The 12,944-nt window shown below is 36.8% G+C and overlaps 1 long non-coding RNA gene across 1 annotated transcript; it reads left to right on the top strand.

Annotated features, from left to right (window-relative positions):
* Nucleotides 1-1,389: 1,389 nt before the first annotated feature.
* On the top strand, nt 1,390-4,551 carry LOC143916218 (uncharacterized). The gene is made up of 3 exons (XR_013260951.1): nt 1,390-1,486; nt 1,526-3,040; nt 3,314-4,551. It is a non-coding gene; the product is annotated as an uncharacterized LOC143916218 (long non-coding RNA).
* Nucleotides 4,552-12,944: the final 8,393 nt, after the last annotated feature.

Raw genomic sequence — 12,944 nt, 5'->3', positions numbered from 1 at the left:
AGATGCGATGCTTGAATCCGAGGCGTTTCTTCCATCTTGTGGCAACTTGTTGCTGAAACTTTCCAGCGCAGACAGTAGATGTACAGATTGCACCTCGCGAATCGCATTATTCATTACGCCGTATAAATAAAAACGGCAACAAAAAATAAATAAAAATGTTAAGCATTCGTTTCGTCTCCATTGATTCGGCGAATGATTGATGCCCAAAAACGAGCGCATTCACAACGTCGACGGAAAAATCCGAACCGTACATTTGCGTATTGGATGAATTATTAATCGCCGTTAAAAATCCCAACTTTTTTTCTCGTCTTGCTTTGCTTTCGTTCTTTCTACTTGCTTCTCGCACACCACCGACCCATCCAAAAAAAAAAAAACAACATCAGAATCAAAAGATCGTCGGGTATATCGCTTCCTTTCTGGAAAAGCGGGAGCATAATGAGGCGATCGTGAAAGGAAAAATACATATAATGTAAAAAGGAGAGAGAAATCTCCAAAAAAAGATAAAAAATTAGAAATTTGGTCGAATTGTTCAGTATACTCCCGATTATCCGTGCTAATTATGAAAATTTTAAAATTATCCGTTTCTATATTATCCAAATTATCCAAATCTATACTTTTTTGTTATTATTTTGAACACTAATGAAGTGGTCAAATTTTTATTAGCAAAAGCATCCAGGCAAAGCCGACCTATAATTATTAGAGACCCCGTAAAATTTAACATGTTTTTATTTAAATTTTAGCAGTTTCGTTTTTGCATCTCTTTCTTTTACACTTTAGTAACACAATTTATGAAATTCATACGATTTATCAGCATCTTATGTGAATGTTTAGTATGTAATTCATATTATTTAATAGGATTTTTGATAACTTTTCCTATATTCGTTTTGGTCAATATAAGTCGATATCCGTGTATTAAATATTATCAAGAGTTTGCTAACACGAGGCAGTCGTTCAAAATCACGTATAATCGGGAGTATACTGTATATTAAAAATATTTAGCTTAGGATAGCAAGTTGGCCACGTCTGCACGGTCAGTGGCGTCGAGTGTTGGCCGAGCATGATAAAAAAAAAATCTACAAACCACTCTTACAACAATGAAAACTAATTAAACGGTCGATATGGAAATGTACGATCCCGTGCAGATAAGCCAGATTGTGCAAACTTGTCCCTTTCTAGATTTTTGCGTCGTTGAAATGCTTAAAAACCCACACTCACACACACACACACACACACGTGCATTATACCTGGACGAGGGGTTAAAACTCGTACGTACTTATGACTCTGGGGATCTGAAGGCTAGAATGAAAATGGAAAAAGAATTGCTGTCAGATGCCATGTCGATTGCGTGTCGGACGGCACTTCAGAACAATATTCGCACGGTTCGGTTTTGGCAATTTGAGACCTAAGCGATGCCTTGTGTTGAGGCTTAAGATGTCACGTACGAAGACTCAATCGTGTGAGCCAAGATTTTGACTCTGTAGAAGAAGTTGAAGTTGTGACGTCATATTAATGATGATTGTAGCAGTAAGTAGGCCTCATGTTGATTTAAATGTATAGGTAAAGTTTTGTGATTTTGACTCATTTTTATTACTAGCCTCTTCTTACTTCACTAACGATTTTATCGTCGTGACAAAATTTGGGCTCTTTTCCACACTCTTCCGATCGTTTTCAAAATATGCCATTTTGCTCGGTTTGGTCATCAATGTTTATGGAAATCAAGTCCGCCATTACGATGGTGAAAAATAATCGTAATAGACACGTTTGAAAATACTCCATAATCTTTCTAGGTGACGTCTATCGTCCACATTGGCGCATTTATTTTTCATCACTGTTCTAATCGTTTATTCGCTATGTCACATTTTAATTGTTTAAACGCGCCTATAACATTTTATTTTCAGTAACCTATCAGTAGGTAGGTTAAAAATCTATCCTTGATCAATTTTTATTTTTCTTTTCAACAATTGTCAGAAATAGTTATTGCAAATAAACAAAACGTTGTACAATATGTGATGTCTTGAATAAAGCGCATGCGCAAAAGAAGCATGTCGAACCGTGCAATTGGTGCAAAACATTTCGTTACATCGAACCTTTTTGAACTAAACTGCACATCGCCGTTATCAGTTCGTTCCCGATTATTGCGTGTGCACTCATCATAAGTTCTGACGTGCAAAATTAATTAATTGTTATCGGCCGCTCGATCGTGTGTGGAACCGGCCTTAGCAAATTAGGCCTAGTACACACGCAGCCCAAATTATTTTCACACGAGCGTAATTAAATTTCAATTATTATAATACACACGTACAGTATTTTGAGGTTATGGAGTCGCATTTTACTTTCGGTGCGATTGTAAAGCTCGGTTCACACGCGGCTCATCGCTTAATCAATCATTGTAATTTTATGCGGGATTTTGGGACGCGTCATTCCAAGCATAATTCAATTCGTTAGGCTCGTTTTAAAATTTACCACTCTATTATTATATTATTCTGAAATTTTTATTGTCATTCTTGGATCGCGCGTTTTCATTAATACTATGCGGATATGCTTGAGAATATTTTGTATGTTTTTTTTTCTTTAGAAATTCACGCATATTTTCTTCGTTATTAATTAAGCATGCAAAATTGAAAGGAATACGCGTCAATATTTTTAGGTTAAAAAACATTAGCGAATGACAGTCGCACTCGATCAACCAAAATGGCGCTCGGAACATGACGCGGCTCGGTCGTTATTATTGTGAATTATTAATTTAATTTTGCATAATATTTACATACACATTATGTTGTAGTAGTTGGCGATAAATATTAGGTCTTCTTTTATTGGTTTTTGCCTACAAATTTCTGTACACTTTAAAAAACAAACATCGGACATTTTCATACTATCAAAAAATTTCAATTTAAAAAAATAATTTTATACATAGATATACCTTCGTATTTTATTAAATTCCTGTTTTTGCACAAATTTGAGAGAGTGAAAGTCAAATTGTAATGTAAGTACTTCTCAAGTAAGGTCAATAATCGGTTAATATCGCGTTGACACGATGCGAGTAACTTGGACGTGATTCAACCGTTTTTTTTACGTTTTGGACGTCCGAGCTACTTGGTCCAATCTACTCACATCGTGTCAACCCGGTATGAAAGTATAAAAATACGACTTGACTACTTGACTACTAAATTTGACATCAAAATCTCGATGTCAAATTTTTTCATGATCACAAAACTTCATTTATTGTTGCGCCACGGTAAAATTTCACTGTTGTAAATCATTTTTGTGAAACTTCTAATGAAATGGCATTTATACTGGGTTGACACGATGCGAGTAGCTTGGACTACTTACAGCGTGGCAATATGTGAACCAACTGTTTTTTAACGTTTCGGGCAGCCAAGTTACTCGTCCAAGCTACTTGGTCAAAGCTATTCGCATCGTGTCAATCCGGTATAAATCGGTATCGCCTTGACCCCGTCAACACTGATTTAATCACTCAAATCATCATGGCTCTCTAATTTTTGACCAATTGTGTAATACAACAAAGTTTCAAAGACAATGTCCTATTCGTTAGAATCTGGCTTCAAATTCAACCACTTCTACCTACATATACAACATCCATTGACCTCCTGAACCATTGAAGATTTGATTTAAACTTGTCAAATAGCAGCAATTTACCTGTGGCCGTGACCCATGAAATATCTACCCATGAACTATAGATCAAAATACTGAAATTGCATCGTAGAAGCAAAAAGACTTAACCAAGTAAGAAAGACAGTAACCAAGGAACTTTGCATTTCGCAGGATGAGCATACTGATCCAATTTTGATATACCAGGACCATGTCTAGAGATCAGATATATGTAACTAATTCTCCACCGTTTTTGTATTCATTTCAAACACGCAGTTTCAACAATATTGTAAAAAATATGATCCCTTGGGCCCCATCAGCATACCCAAACTTTTCCAAAGTTACATCTCTAGAAGTGCCAGCGATATAATTTCCGCGACAGTTTCTTGATATATCAATTTAACTAGGTCCATATTTGATATTTTATCATATGAAGTGTAAAATTTAAGCACCAGAACCTTCTTGTGTGTCTTCTATGGTGAATAATTTCCAAATCTCAGCAAGGATTTGCTTAATTTTCAATGTGGTCTTTCGTGAAATTTCGCTCCCGTATTATTAATTCTGTTATCGCTTGGTTCGATCGTTATTTTACAATATAAATGCAATTGACAAAAATTAAATGCCGTAAAAAACCGGCTGATTTTATAATACGATATGGTATTATTGTATAAATATTGCTAAAATATTCATGTAAATTAGTATGCGCGCAAGATATGCCATAATGGATAAAACAATATTTTTAGTATTTTTTATTAGTTTTTTGAACTTTTTTATACTATGTGTCACTTTTTATTGTAAATTCTATTTCTGACCGATAATTAATTATTGTATGCGCATCGTTTATGTAATTTTCATTTCATTACTGACATTTTAAACATGATCGCATCAAGTTCGCGTGGGATATTCGCAAAAAAATAAATATACACATTTTTTTCACACCTTAAAAATAACAAAAGAAAAAACACTAGTTCGATTTTGAAAAATAGGTCGGCGGTTTCCAACCTTTTTTGTAGCCCAATTTTAAAAAAAATTACCCGTCATAGTTTTTTTTTGTAATTATATAAGCCCTCACCACCCCCCCCCCCCATATTCTATTAAATTAATTTTTTTCCGATTTATTCGAGATACAGGAATAGACACAGCAAACCGTCGCATTCAACGTTTGTCAGAGACAACAACAATCAATCAATGTTATTTATGTTTATTTTCCACCATTATTAATACTGTTTACATACCTCCGGTTGGGAATCGCCGAAATAGATGTATAATTTAATATTGCTAATTATCTCGTCAGAACTATTCGCGGACGCAGAAGAACAACTAATATTTCATGCTCTCGTAAGCGATAGGTTTATTTCATTATGCAGATTTATACTACCTGTTTCGACAGGTCTGTATAAATCGAATTTAGAATGTCTATTTCGCGATTTTTTTACATATGCAATGTGTTGCTCCAAATTATTTATGCGATAACGTTTAAAATTTACACCCGACGTTGCGATTATAAATCAAGGGTCTTTAAATCTCCGAACCTCGAGGGACACATCTTGGGTTACTCCTGATGTATAGACTCGTGATCAAAGCTTTACGAATATCTGTAATCTCTCGTTGTGTTGAATTTATTTGACAAAAACCAAGATCTCACGAAATTCCAAAACATGTCACGGAATTTGAATATTCTAAAACTTGGATTTTAGGATCACAATGGATTCTCAAGTACTGTGTACCAAATCCTCTGGAAACTTTTGTAACATCACATTTAGCTCAAATATCAATAAGAACACCCAGAATTAAGTCAATACACCTGACCATGTAGAAATTAATGATTCTAAACTTCTGTCTTTGGATCCACGATCAAAGTGGAAACTTAATTACCGTGTACTAAATCCTCTATACATTTCTAACATCACATCCTTAGCTCAAGTGTGAATAAGAATATCTAGAATCAATTCAAGACACACCTGACCATTTAGAAATTGAGTGTTCTAAACATCTGTCTTTGGATCCATGATCAAAGTGGATACTAAATTACTGTATATCAAACCTTCTGGATACTTTTCCAAAATCACATTCTTAGCTCAATTGTGAATAAGAACACCTATAATTATGTAAAGACACCTGACCATGTATAAATTGATGGTTCTAAACTTCTGTCTTTGGATCCATGATCAAAGTGGATACTAAATGACTGTATACCAAACCCTTTTCACATCCCTAGCTCAAGTGTGAATACGAACAACTATATTCAAATTAGGACAGTCCAGAATATGTCATAGAATTAATGGGCTCTAAACTTCTTGATCAAAGTACCGAGTACTGTTTTGTATATAATGTGAAGTTATTTGCAAACTTTTGTAGCATTACCTTAATCCAGATTTTAATAACAACTAATTAGAAAAAAAGACATTCCATGACAAGTCCAAACTAGGTTATTGGATTTTAGATTTTGTACTTCACAATCCAGATGTTTTTGAGTCTTATATGTACATCTTCCAATGAATTTCTGTTCAAAAATCTCAAGCATATTCTGGAGCCAAACTAGTCAAGTGCTTCAACTTCTTTTTTTGACAACTATCACGAATCGGGCTTGCATTTCGCTTATTGGTCTTAAATTGACCAAAAAGCGTATACACTCGAGGCTTCAGAAGTATATTCCAGTTCATTTCGAAGATTAGTCAGCTTTCCAAGTCGATTAGTGACGACCCAAGACTGAACACTCAATCACTCTAAAGTTTGTCAGTAGCGTGTGTAGTCTCGCGCCTGGTAGGTATCGACGCGTGTAATATGCCAGAAATATCCAGGGGAAGTCCCGCGGGAAAGGCTTCAACCTCTCCCCTCGCCCGGCGCTTCCCGGTCCCGCTCTCTGATCCCGTGCCATCTTAATTGACGCGGCCCGGTCTTTGATGTTACCGAAATAGAACCTCTGATCTCTACGGTCGCGCACACTTCACTTCTTTCTCTTTTTTTTTTCTTTGCTTTGGGTTCCCTATCTTTTTACGCAACGTTTATAAATTTCAGCAGCACTTCTCATTCCCCCACCCCACGCCACTTCTTTATTTTTCGGCGTTTTAATCTTCTAAAAATACAATAGGAATGATTCTCGCGTATTGTTCGATGGTGAAGGACGCAAAAACGAGTAGATCGTGTGCGCTCGGCTCGGATTCGCGTGGGCCGGTCGTAAAAGTGTTAACGGTTGTTCCCTTCGCGCACGGATTTTATTTATTGTTCTTTATCTTTTCGCTTCAATTAGCGACACTCTTGAGTTACGGCCGGAACTTTAAAAGTTTTACGACTCTAAAGTGGCTTATACAATAGGTTATTAATTATTTGATCATGCAAGCCACGTACTTGCGTGCTAATGCTGACCACTGTTCCATTGCTTGCGTTATGCCTTTAAAGTATGTAGATAGCTAAGTTAAGTTTGTATTTTGAGCTAAAAAAATATACTGCAGATGACAAGTTGATTTCAAATTTCAAATTCACATCATACAAGTACATACTCGATGTCAGGAATAGCGTCATGCGCCAAGTAGATCGCGCGCACATTAGGCGGCTAAGTTTTACTTCACAAACCTAACCTGTTTCTTAACCCTTTTGAGTGCTGACGTATTTTCTGTTGAACGCTGAAAATTTCGCCAACATTTCCAACTAGAATTATTTAGAAATCCAATAGAAAGCAGGTACAAAAATTGTAGCTAATCCAAACAAACCCAATATAACTACCGCCGAGGATTTTGTGTTCAGTAAAGGTGTGTTACTCTCTAATATATCTTGCAACGATATAAAATAAACAAAATAAGTCTTAATGAATGTATTCTTCCGAAACCAGTTCCATCTTCATTGTTGTTAAAATGTAATGCTGACAATCTAAATGCCAAGCCACAATCTAAAATACCCGGCAGTTAGGGATTTCCATCGGGAAATTCTGCTATGGTTATAAATTCAGGGATTCCGATATAAACCAATCTTTATAAACGTTGATACGGATTACACGACCCATGTTCAATGCATTTTTTTTTCAATGCTACCTGGAAAGGCTTAGCAGGCAGTATTCTTGTTTACTTTGTGCATGCTCAAAATACAACGCCTAACGGCGTTTTTCAGGCCCATGGACTTGTTATCAAAACGCCGACCGGCGGTGTGTATGTAGATTTTGCCCAATGAGGTTTCACTTCTGTAGTGTACAAATTACATGGCTGGTTTTTTCTTTCTTTCATCGCTCGAGAAATATAGTCATCTCGTGGACGTGGTGCTAGTGAAGTAGCTGGGGGCGAATTTTTCGACATATTTACGTCACCAGCTCGTAGAGAATCTCTAGTCGTGTCGGCGTGTGCGATTATGGACGTCATTCGCTTGTTTACGACCGCGTTTACCTGTTCGGCCATCTCCCCCCTCCACAGCGGCGAAACAACGGGGAATGGCCGACACGGTCCCGTCCGCCATAGACCACAACAGATTATCGATAACAGACCGAAACGCATAATAAAAAGAAGTGGAAGAGGGGGCCGGAAAAAAAAGAGTAAAGATCACGAAAAGAAGAAGAGTCGCCATTGACCGAGAGAACTCTCCTATTATCTGGGCACTTCCGTAACGCGGGTGCCAAATTTCAAAACTGAGGAATGCTTTTAGCGATGTTGTGGTCCTCTCTTTCGCACTTGTGGGTCTGTCTCGTTTTGGGTCCCTCTTGCACGCTCCTTATCTTTACGGCTCTTTTTAATTCATGACACCTCGGCACACCGAACGCCATTAGGCCGGACGCACACCATTCCGCGTGTGGTTCTCTCCTCCCCTTCCCTGCTTCCTTTCCCCTCCACGTGTCCCTTTTCACAGTGCCACGTTCGTGGGTTTACTGTCGATAGGTCAATGTGCAATTTTAACCCCATACCTAGGGCTACCAGACGTCTGGGTTTCACCATACAAGTCCTCTTTGTAAAGGCGTCTGACACTTGTCCGGTTTTCTTGCTAAAATTGAAAACGATGTTTGTGAGAATAGGGCTGCCAGATTTATTAATATCCAAACCGGGACATTTCCTATTCCTACCCCCCCAGGCACTGCTATTACAAGAATTAAAAATAAACGTCAAATTCTGCCGACCGCTATACGCAAACAATGCTGTATTTATTGACCTTGAAACTGAGACGAAATGTAATTGGTCATCGCGAGTCGAGTGTGGGAGAATGCGATGATAGCATGTACATTTTACGCAACTAGACTTCAAATTTAAGCAGAAATTATTCATTCACTATAAAAATGCGCCGCATGTTCAAGTTTTGTCCAAAAAATAAGTATTTGTACGATTTTATTATTTGATATATAGTAATCCCCCTCCCCCCCCCCCTTAATAACATGAAAGTCCCCCATATAACACATTTTCTTACTGGCAGTTATTCTGCAAAAAGTTGGACAGTTTAATATCGGAAGATCTTTCGTATGATCGCTTCGTGATAAAAAGTTTCGTGTTGGACTCGCCGAATTTCCCGTTCCTTGGGGCTTGCGTGCGTTTCTAAACGCGTACAAAACCATAACAAACTAATGGATCGACCGAATTAGAATTCCTTCTGAAAACATTTTAATCTTTTTAGCATAATATACCACCCCACCCCCACCCCCCCGTTTCCCCTGACAGTATTTTGAAATGTGACATTGTTCGAAATATTCCGGCAATATACCAACTACAGCTGAAACATTTCAATCAATTTGGGTCTGAAACAAGTCGAACTCGTTTGGAGCCAACGTTTTGGCAGAATTTGCGAACTGAGCTCAAACCTAACCCAACCTTGACATCTAAAAGTCGCTCCTCCACCTACCGACTTAAGATCGGATAATTTTTTTCACAGCACACAGTCTGGAACTTTCTCATTTTTTCCCCTTTGTCGTCTTCGGCAAAGTCCCCCTCCCACTTCTCCCCACAGTTTTACGACTGCATTCTTTCCTATCGGAGGAGAGAGAACCTGGGTCTTTGTTGTTCTTCCATCACAGTGCGAATGTTTGGTAAGAATCGTGCGTTTCCCATCTCATCTCATCTCTTTCTTGCTCGCAGACTCCCTCGACATTATAAGAATGTTGTTTTACGAGCGCGAATTCACAGCTTATTCTGGCTCGCGTGCCGAACATCTTCACTCCTGAGCCTCGATGATCCGTAGCTGGTTTTTTTTTTTTTCCTTTTTTTTTGTTTCCCCAATGAGAAATATCGATTCCATTAACACCTATATATCACTGTCGCGTCTATATTGTGTGTGCCGTATCGTCGAGAACTGTTCTTGGAACAAAGGTTACTCCAAAAGTAATATGTGTTTTGTTCTTTCTTTTGGAGGTAATGCAATTACAACTATAATATTTTTGAGGTATTGTGTGACCTCGTGTATCGCTTACCTTATTATCCGACATTTAAGGAACTTCCCAAATCGGCTTACCTCCCCAATAATCCCAGCTCACTGTTATTGATACCCACTTTGCTATTGCCACAGCTCAATATAAAGATACCTTATATTCATTATTTTCAAATCGCTCAAAATTTATAATTCATATCCAACATCTTTGTATTAAAATAAGTACATATGTCCCGAAACTTTTTTTTAATATAATTAGTAATGGCTTACATCATAGCCATCCAAGTTCGTTAGTGTTTGCAATTTTGGACATGTTTGATTATAACTTTAAAAAGCATTCAGTCTTTCGGTAGGTGTGTGGGAAAAAGTTCTGTCTACTGATGATTTTCTTGGTGAACTTGGTTAAATTTATACGTCAAAGTTAGTAAATGTGAGTAGGTTAATCTGCGGTGTAACCAAACAATACTTCCTTTCGAAACAAGTGCCCCAAAGTTTCGTTCCTCATCTTTTAAATAAATTTCAAGTATCTAAGAGTATGAATAGAATAGAAACAAATCTAAGAGTTGGAAAATTTGCAATCGATCGAAATGTTCGTATTTGCTTCAACAGATGATACAAATGGTTGAGATTTTCATGTTGTCTGACTTCCGACAATTTGTCGGCGTGAATAGAAACGTTTATTAAAGCTAGCGATAAACTGGTAGCACATCCGAATTGAAATGCTCTTTAAATACTCTATTTGATTTAATATAGAATAAAAAAAAAAATCATAAAACTAAAAAAAATCAAAAAATAATCCTACGATCAAACCGAGTATTTTTTGAGCATTTGCTATTGAGCATGTTACTTTTTATCAGTTGTTTCAAATTTGTTTTCTTCAATTTGTTCTATCTTTGACTGTCTCCGATTTCCGACATTTTGTCGGCGCGTATTCAAACCACTATCCTATCGTAAAACGTGAGGTCGAAAATCTAAGACTTAATTCAATTAAACTGTTTATTTAGACTTAAAATTTGTCCGACTTTCGACAATTTTTTTGGAGTAAAATTTAACGACTTTAAAATTTGCAACCATATTCGTTTAATTTAGAAAAAAAGTTGGATCAACTTCCGACAATTTGTCGGCGTATATTCAAACCACTATACTATCGGAAAACGGGAGAACGAAAATCTAAGACTTAATTCAATTAAACTGTTAAGTTAGACCTCAATTTAGTCAGACTTTCGACAATTTTTTGGAGTAAAATTTAACGACTTTAAAATTTGCAACCATATTCGTCTAATTTAGAAAAAAGTCAACTTCCGACAATTTGTCGGCGCATATTCAAACCACTATACTATCGTAAAACGTGAGGGTGGAAATCTAAGACTTAATTCAATTAAACTGTTTATCTGTTTATTCATACAATCAGACGACTGTTTCAAAAATTTCAACCGTTCAATTTAGAAAAGATTTTAGGTCAACATCCAACTTCAATATATTGTCGTCGAACGTCATCAGATCCTATAAATATGAAGGAGGAATGCTAAGACCCAATTAAACGACTGTTAATATAGACCTGAATTTAGTCCGACTTCCGACAATCTGTCGGGAGACTTAAGACATCAAACTTCCCACGTCAACCCTTCCAGCACTCGGTCTGATTTCAATCGTCGCCTACATACGATCCGACATAAAACTAAAGTGTGTACAAACGAGCCCCGACTTTCGTGTAAAGTTGATTCGTGTACGCGTTTAAAATAATAATTTACCACCGTAATCGACGAACGAAAAGGCGTTAAAATGTATTAAACGCTCGTGCGTGTGCGCTGTAAAATCCCGACCCCAAACTCCCCTCTCTCGCCAGAGGGCGTTAATGATACGAAAGCTCGCGATATGTGTATTTCAACCCCGTGCACCCCTAGCCAGCCGCCCAAAGCTCGTTATGACGCGATTCAATCATTTTTTTTACGCTCTGTCTTTAAAGTGAACGCTTTATTAGCGACCGTTAAAATGGAAAATAGAATGTAAATCAAAATATTACCCGCGCACACGTCTGATGCTATGCTGCGATTTTTTAACTTTTTTCGGCTGCGGAACATTTTTTTCCAAATTTAAGCCTCAATCGCGCTGTTACTTCTTATATATATTTTTAACAAATACTGGCAAAACTTGCAATTTCACCTTCCACCATCTGTTAATATCGTAAAATAATTTAAAAAAAAATGCGCCGCGGCTTATAATAACAAAAAAATAAGTCAATATATAAACAATACATATTTGGTGATCGATGATTTACTAATTTTGATCAATTTACTAAAAGCTTTATTTTAAAAAAATGGTATATGTGTGGGGCACAATTGAATAATTAATGTTATGTTGACTTTATAGGTTATCCTATTGTCAACTTGTCGATGCATTTACCACATACCCACCCATACACACATCCTTCCGTTTTTACATATATTACTAGTTTTATGCCAGTTGATATTTCAACGGGTGGTTTTGGATAGGAATTGATACATAAACCACACCCTACAAACTAAAATACACCCACACAAACTAAATAAACTAAAATAAAATTATATGTATAATAACAACAATTGTAGAACTGAAGCCAGAACCGAACCGAGTCTTAACCGAAATACAGAAGTCGTAATCATATTCTTACACCTAAAATTTCACATTGATTCTAATATTTGTTTTTTTGAAATGTCAATTCCTGTTGGATGCACTCCACATACCCACATACAAACATACCCACACACATTCCTTCCGTTATTTTATATATATATTATTTCATAACTGGCAAACCGCTCTAAAAAATGAGCCAGAATGTTGAAAAGTCCAAAGCCCTAGAAGTTCGAATTGAAACTTTCGATTTGTTTGTTTTTTTTTTAATGACAGATGGAAGCCAGGTGTCAAAAATGTTCAAAGACAGACATAAATTGTCAAATCTATCACGAAATTAAGAAAAAATCTTAATTCTAAGATCAATCCCTCAACTGGGGCTGAGGGGAGGGGAA

Source organism: Arctopsyche grandis, chromosome 8, assembly GCF_051622035.1.
Source record: "Arctopsyche grandis isolate Sample6627 chromosome 8, ASM5162203v2, whole genome shotgun sequence".
NCBI lineage: Eukaryota > Metazoa > Arthropoda > Insecta > Trichoptera > Hydropsychidae > Arctopsyche > Arctopsyche grandis.
Note: the sequence above shows the minus strand (reverse complement) of the source record. Positions and strands in the feature narration are given on the sequence as shown.